At 45.2% G+C, this 23868-nt stretch overlaps 1 protein-coding gene across 3 annotated transcripts in view; it reads right to left on the minus strand.

Annotated features, from left to right (window-relative positions):
- NCOA7 (nuclear receptor coactivator 7) overlaps window positions 1-23147 on the minus strand; it is a 190584-nt gene extending 167437 nt beyond the window's left edge. The window contains exon 1 of one of the 3 annotated variants that reach the window (XM_075554596.1): window positions 22901-23147. The gene's annotated coding sequence lies outside the window, so the exon portion shown is untranslated. Of the gene's footprint in view, window positions 1-22198; window positions 22458-22900 lie in introns of those variants that run through there. The other 2 variants (XM_075554598.1, XM_075554595.1) reach the window with 2 other exon arrangements.
- Between the last annotated feature and the right edge of the window lie 721 nt (window positions 23148-23868).

A 23868-nucleotide genomic window follows, 5' to 3' on the forward strand; every position in this document is an offset into this window, starting at 1 on the left:
TGCATCAGAACAGTAGCAGGATAGCAGGCTACCTGTTTTTGGAGACTCTATCATGGACCATAGACCCTGCTGGAGACAGAAAATGAAGCAGCACTGATCTGCCAGAAAGGTCAGGTTAAAAAGGCAACTGAAACTCCTCAGTTTGTAAAATGAGAAGTGACTACTCTTCTGATATTGGTGGGTGCAAAGAAACTGCAGAACAATGAGGGGGAAGCAAGTACTCTATCCTCTGGAGGCAAGGAGTGTCGGAAACGCTTCACAAGATGTAAGAACTGGGTTTTGAAGCAGCAGCCGTTTTCCATGGTTGGTGAGTGCACAAGAAGTCAGGTTCATCAGGCAGAATAAGGATGTGCAAGCTGTCATGAAGAAATCTGGCAAGCTGCTGAAATTAGCGTGTTTTGGCTTTATTGTATAGCTTCTGGTGGCCTGACACAACTATTGTTGTTAGTTGACAGCAAGGCTGCCCTGCCTCGTCAACACCCCCTTCATAACAGAATAAAATGCTGCCTGGGCCTGGGCCGTCCTAATGCACTGATACAGACTGCACCATTGTGACGCCTGGTTACAGTTAACTGATATGGCTCTTCCAGCCATAACCCCTTATGTGATGTAATTTTAGACTTCATACACCCAAGGTTTGGAGGAAATTATCTGCTAACAAACTGGAACTGGATGAGATTAAGACCAGCAGAGAAAAAGACTTGACTTTTGAAAATTTTGAGAAAGCAATTTTACCACTGGATACATCAAAGCAGGAAAGTCTGTGCCCATCAATGAAAGCCCTGTTTTAGGACTGAAAAGTTAGAGGGAGCCAATGAGTTTGGTGGGCTCACTATGGTAACCACCTGGATCCACCTACTAATGGAAGTGAGTGGGTGGGGGGAGGGGTTTACGCAGTGATGAGTGAAGCATTGAAGAGACAGGCTAATTGAGATATGTTCCATCGGTGCCTGCTGACATGGTTACCAGAGCCTAAAGATGAGAGAGAAGAGCAAGGGCTGGCTGGTCTGAAGGGTAAAATGTTGAGTGAATATTGACCTATGGGCATGGCCTAACCCCAGGGTACAATTGGTGTGAAGTGTAAGTAGGGGTGTATGGGCTCCCAAACTTGCAGTTGGTACCAACTGATCTAGTATGGCAGTCTGGGCTGAGATGACCAGAACCTGACCAAATGAAGAGAAAGATGCTTGGCTCTGTGAGATGGTCCACATTGCTACAGTGCTAATGGACTCTCCTTATGCGGTCCAACCAGAAGTGAAGACTCATCACATCAGGTTAACATTCCTGTCTCCTCAGTACTGGGTTGTCAGGAGCAGGCAATTTAGAAACTGGATATCTAAATAGCAAAGGGTGTGGTAAAATTATAAGGTGGCTGGTTTACAAGATCTTATGGATGTGTATACATAAAAAAATTACTGCAAGGGGGAAGTTAATCCTTCATATGATAGGGACAATGACAAGAGCAGCCAGGTAGGGGCTTGCAGGTGCAGGGAATTATGTAATATGACCCTCTAAGCCACAGTCTCTAACTCCCACCAAATGATCTTTTCCTGCATGGGTCCCGTAAGAAAGCAGAGGAAGATGCTGGTAAGATTCAGCTGTGAGTAACCGACCAGGATTCCCCGGGAGTCCAGCCTGGTGTGTGTAAAATGAGCAGCAGGAGGGGTCTCATTACCTGCAAGAGCCAGAAGCGTGCAGTGGACCTCCTGGATTCAGAGCATGGGTCAGAATAACAGACTTCCCAACCCAAGGAGCAAGCAAAGCTGAGTGCTTCTGTGCAGGCGGCTGGCTTGAAGAGTGGGGTGCCTCTGGGCGCTGAATTCAGGGAGTTGGGTTTGCTGACCCACGTAGCTTGAGCTGAATGCCTTTGGGTGGGGGCTCACAGCAGAGTTGTATGCCCCTTTGGGCATTTAGTAGCAGACCTGAAAGAACTTTGTAACATGAACTGACAAACAACTATCCTAAGCATTTCTCACTGGCCTTACTACTTGTTAACTCCCTTAATAAATCACTGAATCATGAATTTTGTCGGAGTTCTGTATAACCGTTGCAATGGTTATTAGAAGCAGGGATAAAATTGACTACTAATTAAGACATCAGAAACGTAAATATTACAGCCTGTGGCTGTGCAGAAAAGAAAATTCTACACACCGTGATTTCAATGAGACTTCAAGTGTTCATAAATATTACACCTACCTTAAACTGTACCCAGGAAACTAGATTCATACTGGCCCCAAACAGAAAACCCAGAGTAAATTCAAGCTAGACAGACCGACAGAATATAAACGAGTAGCAACTGAATAGTTATTAAACGTTTACCGTAGGTGCCACATTTCATGTTCAGTGTTCTTATAGTTTCACTTCATTTTCATTACTGAATGAGGATGTAAGTATTCTCAATCCTTTATAGGTAGGAAGTTTAAAAGGCTTAAAAAAATTGTTTCAAGGCCAAACCACCATAACAGTTACAGCCTGAATGATTCACTCTGTCTGATGCCAATGACAACCCACTAGCCACGGCCTCCAGTGCTGGGTTATAAGTACACAGAACGTTCTCCTAACTTCTAGGTTCTTCCTGGATTTACCTGGAGCTAAAAGAGCCAAAGGGCCAACACCAGCTTTGGCCAAATGTTCTTTAGGGTTCAACCCTTATAAGGATTAATCCTTAGCATTCATTTTTAAATGCACTGTGATGAATACAACACGTCGGTGTATTCGGTAAGTATTTATGGCCCTGAATTAATAGCTTAATGTGGATTCTTCCCGAGGGCTGGACCCCATTGCTAAACTTAGCCACAAATTAAAGGGAGCTCTCCTTATCAGACTTTGGAGGGATACAAAACATCCTTGGATTGCCGTCAGGATTTAGAAACTCGGCTATTTGCAGAAAGGGGCAATTATTATAAGGTGGAATTTACTCGTGACTCAGAAAAGTACATCCACTTAATGCTCTATATTTATCACCTCCTGGTTTGTTTGTTTGTTTAACTTTTTGCAAATTAGGTGAAGATTTAAAGAACTGATCATGTCTTACCTTCAACAATTCATGCACATTCTGCTGCCGGCCCCTAAGGGTACCACGAAAGAGCCCAGTCGTGTAGTGGGTTACACGTGGGGCTGCTAACCCAAAGTCCAGCAGTGTGAAACCACTCCTGTAGGCCAACGTGCAGCTTTCTGCTCCCGTGCAGATTTACAGCCTTGGTGACCCACAGGCGCAGTCCTCCTCTGTCCGATAAGGTTTCGATGAGTCAGAGCTGATCCGATGGCAGTTGAGTCGGTTTAAATGTACCAGCACTTATTCTGCTTTCTCCCTGTTTTCCATTCCTCCACCTTTCCTAACCCTCTGCACCTTGTCTACAGGTAAATGCTGCCCTTTCGATCTTAAATAGTTGGTTCTTCTACCAGAAGGGTGACTAGCAGCCAGTCCTGAGGTTCCCCCCTGTGTAGTTGGCCAATGAATCTGCTCTCATAATTTTGAGTTGGCTCCACATTTTCTCCCATTTATCTAGGACCTGCTAATGTGATCCTTTGCAGAGTGTTGGTAGTGGTAGCCAGGAACTACCGAGTTCTGGTTTTGGAGCTGTGGAGACTGGTGTTTGAGTGGTCCATTAGTCCACTGGACTAATTGTCTCCACATGTCGTTCCACTCTCTTCACTCTCCTTTCTCCAGACAAGGAGAGACCAATGACTACACCTTAAATGGATTCTCAAGAGCTTTTAAGACCCGTGTAGACCATCCCCATTGTGAACTATGTTGTTCCAACAGACGTTGGTGTCCCCGCATAAGACTTTATTGTCCTGACCTCCAAGGCCAGCAACTCATTCTCTCAAGGAGTTTGATTATATCTAGGGGTATTTATAACTTTGCCTCTTGTGTGCTCTACCACATTCATGGATATATCTGTCGCAAAAATAAATACACATGTACAAATATCCTGCCAAATCTCTATATATGTTCAGGGGTATGCTCCCAGTCTCCCTCCCACACCTGCTCGGCCTGCACGTCTGAGTATCTATTCGTAGATGACCACTATTTCAGGATCATGTATATAAAAATGCTTGCCCCAGTTGCTTGTAATTCTTGCAAGACTCCCACAGTCTTGCCCTGGGCCTCAATCATTTTTAACCACCGCTGTCTTACTGTATTTGGGAGAAAGATGAGGCTTTCTGTTCCCATAAAGAGTGAGTCTCGGGAACCCACAGGGTCGGTTCTACTCTACCCTACACGGTCGTCCTGAGTCAGAGTTGGCTTGATGGTTGAGAGTTTGAGTGAGTCTTGCACACTGTCTTTTCTTTCAGCCAAGTTCACATCTGAGAACCCTCTACCTTGTACTTCCCCTCTCGTCGCCGCTGGTAACCACCAAAATATGGTTTATGTTTTTAGTGTAAAACTCATTTCTTGATTTTTATAATAGTTCGCCTCTTAAGTTTTAGGAACTATACATCCTTGAATATGTCAGACATTATCTCCCTGAAGAGCAAGCAAATTTCTGTGATGTGGTTTTGAAATGTAATCTTAATTTTACCCACCACCCCACTCAACCCAAATTGGATTAGTTAGTAAATACAGAATCAGAAAAAAAATAAAATTTTGATCTTTAAAAAACATTTTTAATTTTAAATTACAAAGGTAATACATACTTTTCCTTGGAACTAAAATCATAGGTCCTTTTGAACTGAAAAGTGATAACTCTCTAAAAATCCTCTACTAAAAACTCTAAATGTTTATGTAGGCCTTCTCTTATTAGTACTCCTGAGAATAAGAAGTCAGTTTTGAGCACCCTTGACCTACCCATGAAGGTTGATTCAAGGGGAGCAAACGTGCAGGCAAAGAAAGAGAGTCGCTAGATGTTATGAGAGCAGAGCAGTCTTCTCCGTTCCCCTCCATTTCCTGCCAGCAGAGAAAACTTCCTCTAGCTCATCACCAGTAAGTTACTGATTGGCTACCTGCTACGTGCACATGACTGTCCCTCACAAACTCTAGAGAAAGTCAGGTGCCTGAGCTGCCTCCTAGTGACCCAGGCCAAGGGTACCACTTGAGATGAGGAGCTCTAAGATACATCTAAGAGTGGTAGACTTCCAGTTTCATCGGGAAAGAAATAGATGACATAGAAAGAAAAATGTGTCCCAATTTGTTTTAATGATCTTATAGGCCCATCCTTCAAAGTCACATGATCCCTTGTCTGTTTGGCTCCCTTCTCAATATCATCCCATCCAGGCCCAAAAGAGATTAGCTCTAGATACTTGTGGAGTCTCTCAGTGGATACTGAACTCAAGCTATTCCCCTAGACCCTGCAGAGAAGAGGTGCTTGGGGGGATCTCCGGGACGACCCCCTGAACCCACAGAAAACACCACCGTGCTCACTGTGCTTCCCAGTCTTACCCCACACTCCTTTATTTCTCTGATACAAGAGGAAAATAAGTGTGAGCAGTGATTACTACTATTACAACTCCTTATGATTATACTTTGGTGGGAGGTACCTATCAGATGGACATAAATTCGAGTAAAACACACCCATTATACAACAGGAAAGTGGGTAAAGGGAGACATCGGGCAGTGTAAGACATAAAAAATAATAATTTATAAATTATCAAAGGCTCGAGAGGGAGGGGAAAAATGAGGAGCTGATACCCAGGGCTCAAGTAGAAAGAAATGTTGTGAGAACGATGATGGCAACAAATGTACAAATGTGCATGACAGGATGGATGGATGGATGGATGGATGGATGGATGGATGGATGGATGGATGGACGGATGGTGTTAGGAATTGTACGAGCCCCAATGAAGTGATATAGAAGAAATCAATCACCCATTGTTCGATGGATCAAAGGTGGCACAAGAAACAGAATGCCTTTCAAAGCTCTCACGCTCTCTAGGCAACAAACACTAGTTTTCAGGGGTTACATTTGATTATTTTGTAACTTTTTTTTTTTTAAATTCGCGCCATAGTGTGGCTTCCGGCAGGCAAAATGCTTCTTCATCAAGAAAAAGCTCCCGGGCTTCTTTGTTCCTTGTAGATGCTGTCTTCCATCGACTGTAGTTTTCGGAACACACTGGAATACACTCAGACTTGTAAAAATGTAATTGAATTATTCCTCTTTTTAATGTACTTCCAGCAGATTTACTGACATGCTGAGAATAGGTGGCAATACACTATTGACACTACACGTGAGTTGGGCCTTGTGACATCATTTATGGGGACAATTTCCCTTCAACTCAGTAAGCATTTACTAAGAAGTTGTTTTATGCCTACTGTTTTACTATGTATCTAAAATCTGTGAATATAAAGAGGGCTAAATAGGCCCAAAAAACACTCAATTTTTGACGAGACACCACATTTATTTTAGTGAAAAACAATCAGGGGGAAAAATGGAGAGAACATTAATGCCAAATGTGATACAAAGAGGAAGTGCTTATGGGAAGCAAGAGGAGGGTTGGGTCACACGGGTCACTGCTGTGAGGGAAAGTGTTAGAAGCGGGGCACCCCCCCAAACCACTATTCCTGGTTATATTTCAACAGCGCCGCCGCTTCAGCGAGTGTAACTGCACCCCGACACGGTTTCAGCCCTAAAGAAAGTGCTCTCCACCAGAGGCTTGTACACAGCATAATGAAGGGTGTTTTAGAGATGCGAGTCCGCTCTTTATGAACAGAATTGTCATCTTGGCCATGCCCTTCCCGGGGTAAATACATATGGTATTAAACTTCAATGTTCCTGGAGCCAGGGTTAAAAAAATTCTATGGTTTAAAGCACCCTTTCCTTCAAGGTTTTTTTTTAAATCATTTTATTAGGGGCTCATATAACTCTTAGCACAATCCATACATACATCAATTGTGTAAAGCACATTTGTACATTCATTTCCTTTATCCTCAAAATATTTGCTCTCCACCTAAGTCTCAAGCATCAGTTCCTCATTTTCCCCTCTCTCCCCGCACCCCCTTCCCTCATGAACACTTGATAATTTATAAATTATTATTTTGCCCTGTCCAATGTCTCCCTTCACCCACTTTTCTGTTGTCCGTTCCCCAGGGAGCAGGTTATATGTAGATCCTTGTAATCAGTTTCCCCTTTCCAACCCACTCTCCCTCCGCCCTCCCAGTATTCCTTTAAGATTTATTGAATTGCTTAACATAGAAGTTCTGGCAGAATTCAAAAGGAAAATGGCCCTCTCGTCGCTCTAAGTCAGAATCAACTCAATGACAGTGTTCATGGGAAAATGTCATTAGCTTTTAACCCCATTTTCCCCCATGAATTTCTGAAGCGCCCTCATGTCTTCACCCACTCACATAGACTTGGCCCTGTGACTTCTTTTGACCAATGGCCTCTGAGGATTGAGTGTGGCGCTATTTCAACATGAGGCCTGGCAAGTCCTTGCTCCCCTCAGGAACAGAATGCTTCAAGTCACTCTTTCTTTAGTTTAGATCCCAGAAAAGAGACATGTGGGAGAGATCGGAAGCACCCACACCCCTTGTCAACGATGAAGTCTCGTCCAGGCCTGCGGGGTGCAGTCAAGAGCAGCCAAGCCACAATTGACCGATAAATCTGACCATGAAATAAATATTTGTGGTTCCAAACCACTGAGATTTGGAGTCTGCCTTATCACAACAACAAAAGGACCTGGGACACATCCTGATGTACAAATTACTTTGTGGATTCTTACCACGAAGGTCACAGCCACATGCGTAGGTACGTATTACAGAACGGAGAAAGAGTACAGAGCCAAAGGCAGACTGCTATTAAGCAAAAGGGAGACCAACCCCTTTGCCCCATAATTAATCTGCCTGGTCGTGCTGTGATTAAGCTTTTGGCTGCTAGTCAAAAGGTGGGTATTTTGAACGGATGAGTGACGTAGCAGTGTGCTTCCAAGAAATAACAGCCTGGAAACGCCATGAGGCCGTCCTGGTCTGTCCTACAGAGTCACGATGCTTTGGAACTGGCTTCACGGCCATAAGCTATACAGGTCCAACTAGGAAGATATTACTGAGCTTAAGGGCGACTTGGGCACCGAAGCCAAAACACCCATTGCCATCCAGACAATCCCAACTCATCTACAAATGGTTTGGTGAACTCGTTATGTATGAATATGTTCACTGTGTCGCTCTAATTGGGTGACATCAAGTCAATGTTGACTCATAGTGACCCCCCCCCCCATATGACAGAGTGGAACTATGTCCCTAACCTAGAAAACCCTATGGAACGGTTCTCTGCCACAGGGGGCTACAAGGGGTCAAAATACACTTGATGACACCCTGTAACAAGCAACAGCGTAGTGAATACATTCATACAAGGAGGAGGGAACCCCTGTGGTTGCTGTTGGAGAAGCATTGGACTGCTAGCCACAAGGCTGATGGTTCAAAACCACTAGCCACTCCCAGGGAGAAAGAAGAGGCTATCTGCTCCTATAACGATTCTCAGCCTCAGAAAACCTTGTACATTATAAATTACAGAACAAAAATAGAAGTCATAAAAAGATAAGAGAATTCCAACAACTTCCCATAGCCTCTTAATTATCTTGTTCATGGGTACACGTAGCCTGCCTTGGACCCCGTGGTCACAGATCATGAGAACAGATTTATAAAAACATTTCCTGATAATCATTTAAGATGAGATAATTTTAACAATTTTGTAAAAATTACAGACTCACAAAACTGTCTAGAAGACATCAGAAAGGCAATATTTTATCATTTATGATGGAGTTGTCGTTGCAAATAGGACTATAACTTATCTTGCTATGCCAACCTGCTGCTGTTTAGTTGGTTTACAGCTCAGAACCACCATATGTGCCTCAGAATACGCCTGTGTTCCCAGAGTTCTCAGGGGCTGATCTTTCAGAAGTGGGAATGGCTGTACACCTTGACGATGTCATCACCGTCACTGTACATGGAGACGCACTTCAAGTCCTTACGATTCTGCTGTGTGTATTCTCAAGTACAACAAATAAAATTTACAGAAGAGAACTTAAAACTAGGATAGAGTACCAGTCCTCACATAACTATGTACGAAGCAGGGACGGCCAACTGGCCGACTGTCAGGGAAGACGTGTGGAGGGAAATTCCAGACAAGGAAGGCGGTCAAACCTCAGGAACTGAAGAGATGAATTCCACTGCTGCTGAGAGCCCAACTGGCACAGCGTGGGAGCCGAGGTCGGGTGCAGCACCATCACCACCTAAGCAGCAGTTCTCAACCTGTGGGTCGCGACCCCTTCACAGGGGTCGCCCAATTCATAACTAGCAAAATGACAGTGATGAAATAGCAATGAGAATCATTTGATGGTTGGGGAGGGGGGGCACCACCACATGAGGACCTGTATGAAAGGGTCGCGGAAGGTGGAGAACCCCTGACCTAAGGCTATCCTCTCTTCTCCTAAACTTCCAAAAGAAAGCCAGCACCTCAAAAATCCCAACTCCGTCCCTTGGTCTACCTACTCTTGGTAAAGGGGCAGCAGGAAAAGGAGGACTCTCGACGAGACGGACTGACACTGCGGCTGCAGCAACAGGGTGCCGACGTGGTATGCGTGGTATGTGTCCTGTGGGACACAGGGTCTCCATGAATCAGACCTGACTTGATGGCACCTACCACACGGACTCTTGACAAACTAGCTCTGGGGCTGAGCTACACCAGAGCAGGCAGATGCATGCAGCTAAGTATCAAACAGATGCACGCGGGAGAAGAGGTTGAGGAACTGAAATACAAGCTTTGAAAAGAGGAAGAGAAAGTAAGATATATGTCAAAATGAAAACACATTTGGAAGAGAAATGTTAAGAAAACAGCAATCACACGAAACAACGATATTAGTAAGTTAATAAGTTTATATCACTGTAATACATATGGACCATAAAAATGTGAAAATAGAATATAAATCACCTATGAGTACACCGATAAGGAAAAACCACGGCAGTTTCCTGTCATCTCCCGATGCCAATGCATTTTATAGTCAAATTACAATTCTTTTTGAACATACAGTTTGCTGCTTACTTAAACTCAACTATTGTGACTGTGTTCCTGGCCTTCAGATTTTGTTCAAATGCATGACTTTAATTGTTAACTTGTACATTTATTAATGTATAAGTATTTATTAATGTATAATGTATACGTTTGTCATGTAAATGTACTGCTGTTAGAGGTGCTATCAGTTCTGACTCCTAGCAGCCCCAGATGACAAAGGAAGAGTGACCCAGAGAGTTTTCTTGACTATAATCTTTTTAGAAGCAGACCATCAGGCCTCCAAGTGTTTAACTGTTTGTTCCAAAAGGGCTACTATTTAAAAATAAAATAACTCCACTATGTACCTTTTTCAAACTTTCCCAGTAACATCCACAACAATAACCAAACTCTCAAAATTTCTTCCTTTGACAGAGTTCCAAATACTTTATATGTAATAATTTATCTAATACTTAGGAAAATGTGGGGGTAGATATTACGGACGGAAAACAAAGCATAGAGAAATTAAGTTGCTCAAGTTCACATAGCTGGCGCAAGGGTGGACTGGCGCAACCATGGAACAAAATTTGAAGCCAGTCAGCTGGTTCCAGCATTCTTCTCAGAAACAATGTACCCATTTCTGAACTTAAACTTCATCCCTGAGTGTTTCCTTAGGATTTACTCTTAGAATACAATCCCTGAAATCAAGTGATTCACTAAATTCAGTTTGCTCTCCCTAAGAAATGGGCCAAGGTGCATCTCACCATTTGTGAAAAATATGACCCTGGCCAGCACTGTTACTTCTAACATCAAACACACATCTGCATTTCTTCGATGCAATGAAGTTGAATGTGTTTCCTGCCTTGGTCATTTGTCATCCCTACTTTGTGAATTTTCCATTCTCATCCCTTGCAATGGAGTCCCTGGGTAGTCCGTGCAAATGGCTCACATACCTGCTGCTCACCCAAAGGTTGATGAAGCTGAGTCTGCACAGAAATGCCTCCGAAGAAATGTCTGGTGATCTACTACTGAAAACTCAGCAACTGAAAATCTTTCAGGGAAAAAGACCAGGCTTCCTGGCTGGAGAGGGACTGGTGGAACCTCCAAGCCAATGAATCCGAATTACTGTCTAGCTGGGAAACGAACTCAGCCCGGGAGCTCAACTTTCAGCCAAATAATAGACAGGTCTAGAAGATGTCTCCTCACAAGGAGACACACATTCCTAAGAGCAATCAACCATATGAGATCCAGCGGACAGCACTGCCCAGAGACAGGGGCAGCGGGGGGAGTTACGCACAGCAAAGATGAATGGAATGGGAGGGGATGAATGGAAACAGGTAACAGGGAGGAAGTGGGATGTGTGCTGCTACACGGTAACGATCTCAGTCAATTTCATAAACCCAAATGTGTGTGAGTTGTTGAATGGAAAACGAGTTCTGTAAACGTTGTCCGGCCTCCCAATGAGAAGGCTTCCAGGAGAAACCCCAGTGGTGCACGGCCCTCCTCGGCCATAGGCAGAATTGCCATGAGTCAGCAGTGACTCAACAGCAACTTTCAAAAAAACCCTTACTCTCCTAAGGTCTACACCAACATAAGGCAAGGCAAAGTGAAATCGTGATGTGAGCTTTCATAGAGGGGAGCCCTGACAGCTAGACAGGCAGGAGTGCCCGAGAGAATGATCGGCCATGGAGCTGAGGGCTCAGGGGTAAACGCCTGAGACAATAGAAGCAGGGCAAGCCCTCTCCAGAGACTGATTGAATACCCTGTGACTGTCTTCATGTTGCACAGCCAGGCGACACTTACTGGGTGCCTACCGGCTGGGCTGCCAACACCCACTGCTGCCAGCTCCACATCATGGTGACCCCATGTGTTCTAGAGCAAAACTGCTGCCCGGGATTTTCCTGGCTAGAATCTTTACAAAAGAAAACCAATCTTTCTCCCTTGGTACCACAGAGTGCCACCCCAGCTGCTTTGAAGCGAGAGCTTTTTCAGGTCATCAGTCAACGCAAGCCATTTTCACCCCCAGGGGCTGCCGCTCGGGCATGCTCAATGCCTGTTTGCACCACAGCTGCGGAAACCAACCAGGAACTCTTGTGTTTGCTCAGTGAGGTCAGAATTATAAAATGAAAGGTCTTGAACCATCTCATGAATTATTCCTCTTCCACATGGCTTACCTGGTTAGTGATCAGGATCATCTCCCACTCAGTATTTTACAGGAATGATGTTGGACAAACACTATAAGTTCTTACTTTCTGAGTTCTCTGTTAATCAGTCACCAAAAATAAATGACCTCATGCCAAGCACTTTACCATAAAACCCAGGCACCTAGAACATCCTCGGATAGCTTTTGTTCTTGAATTTAAAACACTAATTCAACACTTCCGAGTCCCTTCTTAAAGAGTGGGTCACCGACTCCATATGATGAACGCTACCTATCAAGGTTGCTAGATCTGAGTAGATAGATTTCAGTTTCTTAAGAGTAATTTGTTCTATTGGATCCCAAAAGTTTGCAATCGTTAGCTGCTGTGGAGTTGGCTCTTCTGCTAGTGAGCCTACGAATAACAGAATGAAATGCTGCCCAGGGCTGGTCCTTCTTCAAGGAGCGCTGGCATCAGAGTCATGAGTTGACGGGTAACTGTAGGATCCGCAGTTCAAGATCACCAGAAGGCCCTTGGGAGAAAGATAAGCTTCCCTGCTCCCTTAAGGAGTCAAAGCTCGGAAACTTGCAGGCCCAGTTCTACTCTGCCCTGTAAGGTCGCTAGGAGCCAGGCATGACTTGATGGCATTGGCTTCGCTACCCTTGCACATTGGAGTCCGCTTGGACAACAGTCTTCCTTGATCTATACAGGTTTCACTGGCTCAGTTTCAGAAGTCAAGCACCAGACCTTCCTTTCTAGCCTGTATTAATCTGGGGGCTACACTGAAACCTGTCCTCTGCGGGTGACCCTGCTGGAACCTGAATATCAGTTGCCCAGCTTCCAGCAGCACTCAAGCCACCTCACAGACAGCGGCGCTCCTATACTTTAGTGACGCCCAACGGAAGCTGTAAGAGCAGCCCTTGTGGCAAGAACATGTTTTGAAAATGAGGATGGCGACATGTGCACAAGTGTGCTTGACACAATGGATGGATGGATGGATTCTGATAAGAGCTCTAATAGCCCCCGATAAAATGCTTTTAAATGTATATATAATATTTACACACTGTAAAATCATAAACTATACTTAAAGATCTTTTATAATTGCATCTTTCCTTCTTTAATAAAAATCTAACACAAATAATAAAAATAATAAACCTAAAAAGAAGAAGCCTTTGTGGCAAAATGGGTTTTACAAGCTGGGCTACTGAGCTAGCCCTTACCAGCTGCTCCAGGGGAGAACGAGGAGATGTCCTGGTCCCATCAGAATCTACATCCTTGAGAAACTAAAGGGAAGTTCATTAAGGCTACCAGAAGGCTAACAAGCTAAATGTCATAAAAAGAATAAATGAGGCCCTTAGAGGTAGCAGAGGAGAGAGTGTATTGGGTGGTGAGGCAGCGTAATGGCAGTGGATTTGTTTTGGTTCACGTGGAGACTTGAGCCCCTTTCAGACGGAGGAAAACCTGAAGGTGAAGGTGAATTCTCATGGTTAAAGTCATAATAAATAGGAAAGCTAAAAAATCTTTAAGAAAGAATCAATAAAGAAAATATTATAGACATGTAGTCTACTGAGGGCCGGTAGGGAAGTGAGATGAACAGTTTTTAAAGTTCCACCTTTGTTTTTCTGATCAACCTTCGTAGGCTATCCAAATTCATAAACTATTGTTACTACAAAATCAATTTTGCTACTAACCTATAATGAAAACTTTCTTCCCCACTTGGAATAGCAGGTCGGATCTGGATGTCTGCGGAAGTCTGTGGGATCCCTGCTAGAACAGGCTCCCTGGAGAGTCTGCAGAGCTAGGTGTAGTCTGCTCCTGAGAACGGGCAGACGTATTTCAAGTAGAGAAACAGCACAGAAGAGAAACCGTGAGCTATGCATGTGCAGGAAATGACAATGACTTTCACATTCTGAAAGCAGAGGCTCTTCACGTGGAGTCCATGAACGAGGGCCTGCCGAAACTTGGTGTGTATGGTAGGGAATGACACCCTGAATATCATCGGATTTGGGGTTTTTAAGAATCATGATGAAAAGGGAAAAACATTGAAAAGTTAAGCACAATCATGAGCCAAGCACATGACAGGAAGAGGAAGGACATGAATTCCCCAGGGCCCAAGAGATCCGGTTAGCTGCGAGAACTCGCCCAGTGTAGGACAGGAAGCTTCTGGAAGGTTTGAGAAGGGAAGCTGAGGAGCAAGGCTGGCAGAAACACGGAGAACTGATCAGAGAAAAGCAAGCTTCAGGCAGGCAGCTGCCCACGCACCAAGAAGCTACCCAGGGAAGTGACTGGGGATGGAGGAATGGTTAGGAGACAAAACTGAGCAGACTGTAGGTCAAAGTGTGCATGGATGGGCAGAACCCATCACTGGGGTTTTCATGAAATGGACTGGATGGGTTGCCTAGTGCTAGGGAGAGCGAGTGACTGGTAACTAGGAATGAGAGAGGGCCCTTTCACAGACATCGACCTAACTTTAGAACTAGGTGAGGTTATTAGTGATTCTCAATACAATTTTGAAAGAGTGCAGTGAATGATTTCATATGCCCGTCTAGCCATACTCTTTATGTCCCTGGGTAGATTCTGACACCTCTCTGGGGAAGAGCAGGCAGAGGAGGACACTGGTCCCACTGGGCAGTACTTGTTTACACCACCTAATTCCCCCCTCCAGCTGCAGATGTCAGGGGCAGTGGTGATCCCTAAGCAAAACTCCTGTAACCATAACCCTGAATCTGTGTGCCAGAATACACCAGAGCCTGAGAGGATGACCTGTACCTTCCCCGCATCTGGCAAATTGAAGCTGTCAGTGAGTAATGCCTGATTTCCAGTGGCTGAAATAACCCACTAGGCTTGCACCTACACAAACCCACGTAAGGAGGAAGGGAGTGGACTGAGGGGGAACCACTTGCTAGACTGGCCTTGCTACCAGTCATCTGGACCATTGGAGCAACTGAAGCTGATGCCCCTGTCCAAAGTGGAAAAGTTTAGGTGAAAATAAATGACAAATGTAAGGAAAGAGAAATAATACCTGAAGGTGAAAGAATCAATAAATGGTCTATGAAATCTAATATTGTGCGGACATCTCCAGAAATAATCAAAGCGAGGGAAACTTCTTTTCTCAGTCAACTTTCACCAGAAGTCAAAGGGGTGAAGGCAAAAGGACCATTGGAGAACCTGGCCAACCAAATGGATACCTGCAGCAGACCTGAAGGGCTGGTGCCCGAGTATTCCAACCTGAGGGTTCTTTGCTCTGCCAAAAGGCTAATCAGTGATTGTTTGGGACTGACAAAATGGTGGAAGGGGAGAAATTAATCCTTCAAGTACAAATGGGCTAGGAGAATCAGGGAGTGGTCTGAAGTACAGTGAATTACTTAAGATGGCCCTTCCAGCCATAGTCTTTAATATAAAGAATCATAAAATGAAAATCCAACACAAAGGAATCAATAAGCAGCATCATGATCAACAGAGAAAATACTGAAATTATCAAGATTTCATTTTACTTGGGTCCAGTGTCAACACCCTTGGGAGCAGCAGTCAAGAAATCAATGTACAGCATTTGGGCAACTCTGCCGCAAAAGACTTCTTAAAAGTGTTAGAAAGCAAAGATGCCATCTTGAGTGGCCCAAGCCATGGTCTTTTCAACCACCTCATGCAGAAGCTGGATAATGAACAGAGAAGACAGGAGAGTAATCGGTTGCTTGAATTATGGTATTGGGGAAGAATATTAAATATAGCCTGGACTGCCCGGAGAGTGAACAAATACGCCCAGGAAGAACTGCAGCTGGAATGTGCCTCAGAAGCAAAGATGGTGAGACTTGGTTCAGTAAAATGAAACCCTAATAATTTCCATATGCTCTCTGTTGATGATGTGTTTCTCCTTATTAAATACTATGGCCAGAAGGGTCATGGACGTATTCCCATGAGGGAGCAGCCCCTCCAGAAAGATACCATGCCTGCTGAAAGGTCCACCACACAGAGGCAGAACCTCAAAGAGAGGGACTGACCCCGTGGCTGCCACAGACACTGACAATTGTGTCTACGGCACAGGACCAGGCAGTGTTTCCTTCTGTTGAACATAAAGGCACTATGAGTGAGGAAAAATAGATAGCACTGAACTACAACAAGCCAGTCTTTTTACTCCCACCAAATGACTGGGGACTCAAGAATCAAAACAAAATGAACTTTTCCTGTCATTGAGTCAATTCTAACTCACAGTGACTCACAGTGACCCTGCTCTTAGTGACTCATAGGGAATCTATCATTGCTTCTGTGAGTTTCTGAGACTTTAACTCTTTACTGGAGTAGAAAGCCTCCTCTTTATCCTATGGAGCCCCCCGTGGCTTCAAACTACTGACCTTGCGGTGAGCAGCCCAAGGTCCCAATGTATAATCAACTACATCAGCAGGACTCTTAATGACTGGATTAGGACTGTGAAAATGAAGTGGTGTGGCCTGTCACAGAGATTACACATCTTGCTCCTAATGCTAATAAGGTGCACAATATCCTTGTGGGGTTGAGACAAATAAGGTATATAGAATTCTAAGGAAAGAAATGATCCGCTTTGCCATCCCACCAGACTCTGAGAAATCCCAGAGGCGGATGTAGGAGACTCAACTACCACCAAGGCAGTAAGAGACAATGAGAAGCAAGAAACAGCAGCGGCAGAGACGACAGGATCAGGAGACCACCAGGGCCCAGCTCAGTGGGCTTCCTGGCTACAGAGCTAAATGCCTTTGGCTCGGGCTTATTGCCAGAGAAGGATACCTCTGGGCACAAATCAGTGGATTTTAAAAGTTTTATAACACTTGTCTGAGCAGGATAGTAACCAGGCAGAAGATCCAAGAGCCAAAGAGGCCTGCCTGCAGACCCAGAGGAGAAAAAGCTGTCCTGGCAGAAGAACTGTATCCTGAGTTGTTTCTAATCCTGAATACCTGCTACTTCCCTAATAAACGCCATCACTATGAGTAGGATGTAGGAGATGTGTGTGGCTACTGCAATGAATTATGAACCCCAACACAGGCGTCGCGAGTCCCGGGGAGGTGTTAAAATTAGGGGGAAACTGCAGAGTAGAGGCGTGTTTGACCTCCTCATATCAATCAGCCTTGAGCTTCATGCTGAGTCTCCTTCTCCCTCACAAAGGCAGTTGCCACCGCCATTTTTACAAATCATAATACAAATTTGGAAATTAACAGAATGAGATGCTCCTAGGAAAAAGCAAGTGTCTCTCCAACTATGCTTCAATATTTAAATTACCCTTCTGAATTCAGATCGCAGTTACCCCAAAGGCGCCTGGAGAGGCAGCAATAGTTGACCCTCAGGTGATAAACCTACCATTTGACATCACGCAGATATAAATAACTATTTGCCTGGCTAAACTCAACCCTCATAATGATTAGTTGTCAAGAAACCAGAATGACAAGCGTCTGGTCAATTAACTGAGGAAATTCAAGCTTTTATATTTTATAGTAAATATAAGAGGCCCAGAGAAGAAGCTATATCTGAAAAGCAAAACAAATATGAATCAGAGAAATCACTGGTTTAAGTTCATCTGCAGTCCAGGATGGTGTTGTCATATAAGCAGAGGACTTCTAACCAAAAGGTTGCCTGTTCACACATATCAGCACACCACGAGAAAGCTGAGGCTGCCTGCTGCTGTTTTGGTTGGGGTAAAGATGACCTTCTGGGGGAACGAATTTTATATAGAATTTCCTGTTTGGTCTCATATTCTATGAAAGACAGTACTCTAGGAAATAATTGTTAATTTATTATTAACTGAATAGCTTTACCAAGTATCAATGGACAAAAACTATTAGTTAAAAGATAAGTGGAATTTAATTTTACAAAAGGGTTTACCATTGATTTCTACTTGACTACATGAACTTACATATCCAAAACTTCCAATATTTGTTTAAAGCATACCAATTAACCTTCTTAACAGTAAGAAACTTGGTATGTACTCAGAAATTAATTCAGTATGTGCTGTTTGTTGTGTGTGTTTGTTCGATATTTTGCCTCAATCCACAAAGGCAATGAGCCACCTTAGAATAATAATTCTATAAAATGAGCAAATACAATTACATCAAAATCAGAATTAAGAAAATGTAGGTAGAACCAAAATTCACAACCAGTGAGAAAGGTAGCACATTAGATGTAAGCCACAATTTTTGATAAGGTGATTAAAAATGAGTGGCAAATTTGACTCTATTTCCTAGTTGCAATAGCAGAAATGGAAATATAACCAATATACAGCTGTTCTTTCTATTTAAAGTTGAGTGTAATTTCTTGCAAGGGCCTTCAAATAGGAGTGGAAAACACTATGATGTTCTTAACCACCTCTCTAAAGTACTGTAACAAATTTTTAGTGCTTGTCTTTATTAATAGAACCCCCGGACTCAATACCATGGGGCTGTGGGGGGGATGTGCCAAAGATGCAAAGTAAGGGAACCAACGAGAAGTAAATAGTTTCTGCAGACCTGGGTCAACTCCTTGTCTAGCACCAAGTATTGGAAGAGAATGGATGGACATCATGAACTTTGTTTAACCAAGTCTGGAGGCATTTCAACTGAGCTTCTCATAATGTGCTTTGAACAACTATTTCATATTTTCTGGCCAAGTGAAAAAAAGAAAGAGGATTCTGAGGGGCGATTAATATGCATTCATTTTCAACCCTCAAGTGCCTATACTTGAAATTGGACCAAAACCAAACCAAACTCATTGCCATCAAGTTGACGCCGACACCCAGCAATCCTGCAGGACAGAGTAGAGATGCCCAGTGGGTTCCCAAGACCGAGAGAGCAGAAAGCCTCGGCTTCCGGAAATTCGAGTCCTATACATGCATTCACCATTCTGGTTCTAGTTTATGTACATTGAGTTTATATCGTTGGATGTAAACACAAGGACAAAAGGAAAAATATGGGTTAGATAGGAAAGGAACATAAAACACCATTTAGCAACCCTCCAATAAAAACCTTGAGAAAGACATGGAAAGATAAGATAGCGTAATTCCTGGTCTTAGAATTGCACTCCCGTGGTTCTCATGGGACCAGAGAGTAAGCCAAACCAGCAATGAAACTGCATTCATTTGCAGACGTAGGAGGCCCACACTGCAAATGCATCCTCCATGTAGCATCTCTATCAGCTGGAATCAACGTGATGGCAGTGAGTGGGTATTTTGAAATCAGGAACCAGCTCCAGTCTGTGATTCCATGGCCAAGAGTGCCAGCAAGTTCTCAGCCGTATACTCTTATTTGTCAAATGAACACATTAGTTCACATTAACTATAACAAAGTCAAAGAATTTCTTGAAACCGCAGAGAGGGCTCTCTTGAAAAATTAAATGCAAACAAGGCAGAGCAATGCAGAGTAATTGCCTAATACCCCTGGTTATAAATTTAAGAGATGTAAACCTTCATGGCACAAAGGCTCGGCTGCTAGCTCATAGGTTGGTAGTTAGACTTTCATGGCTACAAAAGCAGAAAGGCCTGGCAATCTACTTTCATAAGTATTACAGCCAAGAAAACCCTGGGAAGCCAAGGAGCCATGGTGGTACAGTGGGTATGTGTTGTGCTGTGATCTGAGAGATTGGCAGCTCAAAACCACAGTGGCAGTGAATTTGGTTTCATTTTGGCAACCTTTCATACAGATTACAGCCAAGAAAATCCTATGAAGCAGACAGGTTGCTATGAGTAAAATAACTCACTAATAATAAAATTCAATTATCTTTATTTCATAGGGAATTTTTACTTTCTCTTAATTAAATATTTTAAGCCCTCCCCCTAGCCCCCAACACACACACACATTGTTGGTTCTTCCCACCTTTATTAGCATTTACATCCTGGAGAATTCAATGTACTTAGAAAGGCAATAGTAATAAACCATGGCCTACCAGAATTTTGTGAAAACTACTCTTACAGACAACTGTTTAAGAATTGGTTAAGCATTCTGCTGCTATTTTAAAAGTTGGTAGTTCAAACCCACCAATTGCTTTGCAAGAGAAAAATGTAGAGAACTACTTCAGTAAAGATGTACAGCCTTGGAAAACTTAAGAGCAGTTCTATTCCATCCCATAGGCTGGGTTTGATATGTAATATGTAGTAAGGATGAAGAGATTAAAATGACCAAAGAGAAAACAAGGTCACTAGACCACTAGGCAGATAATTTTGCAAAGAACAGAGATTACAAGGAAATACAGAACCATACAATTTATTTATATGATCAAAAATGGAAATATCATAATGCACAAATAAAGCCAAATTGAATTTGATGCACTTATCCATGATTTTTTTCCCAAGATATTTTTTTTAACTTGAAAGGCATTATTTTCCAAACATCAACCACTCTGGTTATCAAACTTGGAAACTGATATGCTTATATCCTATGGTAAACCAATACAACTAAAATGTATGTCTACATTTTGAATCATCTCCAACTCAGCAAACTAAATAGTAAACTCACAGCCATCAAGTTGATTCCGACTCTTACTGACCTTCAGAGATAGAGTAGAAATGACTCTGTGGGTTTCCATGGCTATACTTCTACAGAAATAGAAAGCCTTATCTTTCTCTCACCAAGCAGCTCGTAGTTTTGAACTGCTGACTTGTGGTTCTCAGCACAATGCATAAATCACAGGCACTTTTAAATGACTTATTCTTTACTTGCAATAAGATGCATCATAACTAGATGAAACCACAATCAACTATAAAATGCCATTTATTAATCATATCATTGCTCCTATGGAGTAATCTGGAATTTTCTTTAAAACATGGATTGCATTTTTTAAACCATGTTTGAGAGTGTAACGGAAATAAGATTGACTACCAATAAGACTGGACATTTTCAAGCTTACATTATGAAATTGACTTATATTATGAGTTGGAAAGGATTAGTAGTACCTCATTTAATAATATATTAACAGAAGAAAATATATTCCTTAAAAATGTCAAATTTACCTTTAAATGTTAAGACAACTGAATTGGCCTCTTCTTATGGAAAAAGGGGGGGAAGGGGCAATTTTTCAAATCTAGTGAAATGTCAATGGCCAGAGAACAGCAAAGCTCCAAACAGCATTAATTCATTCATACAACAAACCCCTAATGCGCACCTACTCTGCATCACACTCAGATTACAGAATCAAACAAAAGGAAATCTCTAATTTCTTGGAGCTTACACCAATGCGTTTTTCCCAAACTCGAAATCTGAATGCATTCACACAAAGTTGACATTTACAATGACCTCTTTTCCAAAACTCCAACGCCTGTTGTTTAATGTAAGACCAAAAAAAAGGGGGGGGTTGTCTGGGAAGAAATTCTCATGACCAAAGCTTTGATGTATGAACTGTATAATTGGAGGGGGCAGGAGGTAGAATGCCTAACCAGTCTCTCAAAATTAGAAGCCTTCCCAGGAAGTTGGAGTTAGACTGAGCACAAGACTGCCCACTACTGGCTGGCCCCGGCATCCTTCCCGCAGGCTGTCAACTCCACACCTGTATCAAACTTGCCGCTGAACGCGTCCCTTCACTAAGCAGAAGGCTCCGAAGTGGGCACACCACAAGAGTAACCCAGCCTCAACCACCCCCCAACCCCGGATAATAAGACTTCTAGACGGACCTTGTCCAACAAACCCTAGAACGCTGATTGCCGGGGACTGAACCATGGATTTCCCATAAACCATAAACCATGATTTAAACACAGCCAGCTTTGAGATCCCATAGAAATCCACAGGACTTCTACTTGCCACTCAAGAACCTTCTGAGCATCGACACGCTGTGGCTAGAAAGTCAGGAAGAACGCATCTGGAAATCCAGCTAAAAAATACAGTGACATATCTCCACCCGAGCTGCTGAAAATCCCACGCACCCCCTACCCCCGCCCCCGCAGTAAATGAGCCATATGTCATGGTCGATTCCAGTCCCCACCCCCAGTCGGCAGTGAGGACCCCGGCGGCCCCGGGGTCAAGCTCCTTCACCATCACTTGGTCTCCCCGGTTCCAAAGAGGCTTGCGGGCACCGAGGGCTCTGGGGCGCGCCCAGCGCCATTCGCTTACCCCCGGGCGCAGGGGGCTAGTTTGGCCGGCCGTGGCCGTGGCCCCGGCCCGCGGTAGCACCGGCTGCCCAGGTCGGCCAGGGCAGGTCCCCGCCTCAGCCACCTACCTACTGGCCGGGGGCGCCGGCTCCACGCGATGCAGAGCAGGGGGTCGGACGCACGCATTTCTGGGCGCGGCGGCCTGCGCGGCGCGGCGCGGGGGAGCGCATCCTCTGGCGCGCGGACCGAGGGGTCGGGAGGACCGTGCGCCGACGGGGACGAGGCGGGAGGAGGGCGTGCCCAGCGCGCGCGCCGGGCGCCGGGTGCCCAGCGGGCAGCCGCACCCTCTCCCAGCGTCGGCAGGCCTCGCCCCTCGCGCGGCCCCTCGCCGCCCCGGCAGCTGCGCCCGCGGCCCGGGCAACGGCAGCTGTTGGCTGGCGGAGCCGCCGGAGGGCGGGGAGCTGCGAGTGGGCGACGCGGGGCGCTCGGCCGCCTCTAGCTCCGCCCGGCGCGGCGCGCGCGCTCGGACGCTCCGCCGCGGCCCGGTCCGGGGAGCGGGGGCCCCAGGCTCGGCGGCTCGGGCCGCGGCTGCAGCATCCTCCCCGCCGCAGCGACGTCCGAGCTGGGAGGCCGCTCGCCTCTCTACCCGCGCCGGCCGGAGCCCAGGTTGCCCCAGCTCGGCGCCCGCCGCCCTGCTGGACGGCTCCGCCCCGGAGAGCTGCGCGCGCGGCCTCCGCAGGCCCCGGGCCGCGGGGACGCCGGCCGAGCGCCGGAGCGGCGCTGCCCCCGCGGCCGGGCGCCGGGCTGCGGATCCCGGAGGGGCGGCTTACCTGGGCCCGGCCGCCTTGCCCACCGTCGGCCCTCCTGCACCCCTGCTCTTGGTGGGAGCTACGGCGTAGAGAGCAGAGCCGGACTTCCAGCTTCTCTTCGAGCTTTGAAAGCCCCTTGACGTTCCTGTCCAGCTCAGGGACCCCTGGCCGCAATAACCGTATCCCTCCAGCTGCAGTTCCCTTCCGGCTGGCCTTTGGGCTTAGCAAAGGGGCCCACCATCTCCACCCTACCCCCACCCCCCTTCTCCGCTCAGTTCCCAAGTTCAGAATGCCGGCGGCTGCCCAGTTGCAATCGTTACGGTTGGAGGTAGGGCGTCGCAGCCTGGCCCTCCAGGCTGACTCTTGGATGGCGGTTGGCTGGGAGGGGTTGCAACAGCTGCAGGACCATCCCCGCTTGGATGCTCTTCCCGCTAAGGGCCCATGAGCAGCACTGCAAGATGACTAGGAGCATCTGGACTTTTAGGATGGACCCTTAGACCAAGGCCTCAAAGCAGGGCCTGCAGCTGGACTGATGATACCGGAGTGTCAGGCACCCTCGCCGGTGGCCTGCTCTCGGCTTCGGTACCTTTTCAACTCCAACACAACTAACAGCTCCTGGGACCTGGAGCGACACATTCAACAGTGATGGCTTTAGGGGTCTCGTGGCCGGTGGTCGTACAAAAGATACCATCTTGCAGAATATGGGATCATCTTCCTATTCTGTACCGAGCACATTTTAAATTGGACTTGGGTTTTAGATTTTGGGGGTTTGGGCTGTGAAGCATTAGGGTTTCCCCCTCAGTTTTCTTTAGGCGTCATTTATTCCTACATTGTTTTTGAGGAGGGAAATTAAAATCTTAAAATATAAAGAGCTGATATGACAAAATAACGATGTATAAGTTACCAAGGGCACATGAGGGAGGGGGGAGCGGGGAGGGAGGGGAAAAAAAAGAGGACCTGATGCAAAGGGCTTAAGTGGAGAGCAAATG

This window comes from Tenrec ecaudatus, chromosome 7 (assembly GCF_050624435.1).
Source record: "Tenrec ecaudatus isolate mTenEca1 chromosome 7, mTenEca1.hap1, whole genome shotgun sequence".
Taxonomy (NCBI): domain Eukaryota; kingdom Metazoa; phylum Chordata; class Mammalia; order Afrosoricida; family Tenrecidae; genus Tenrec; species Tenrec ecaudatus.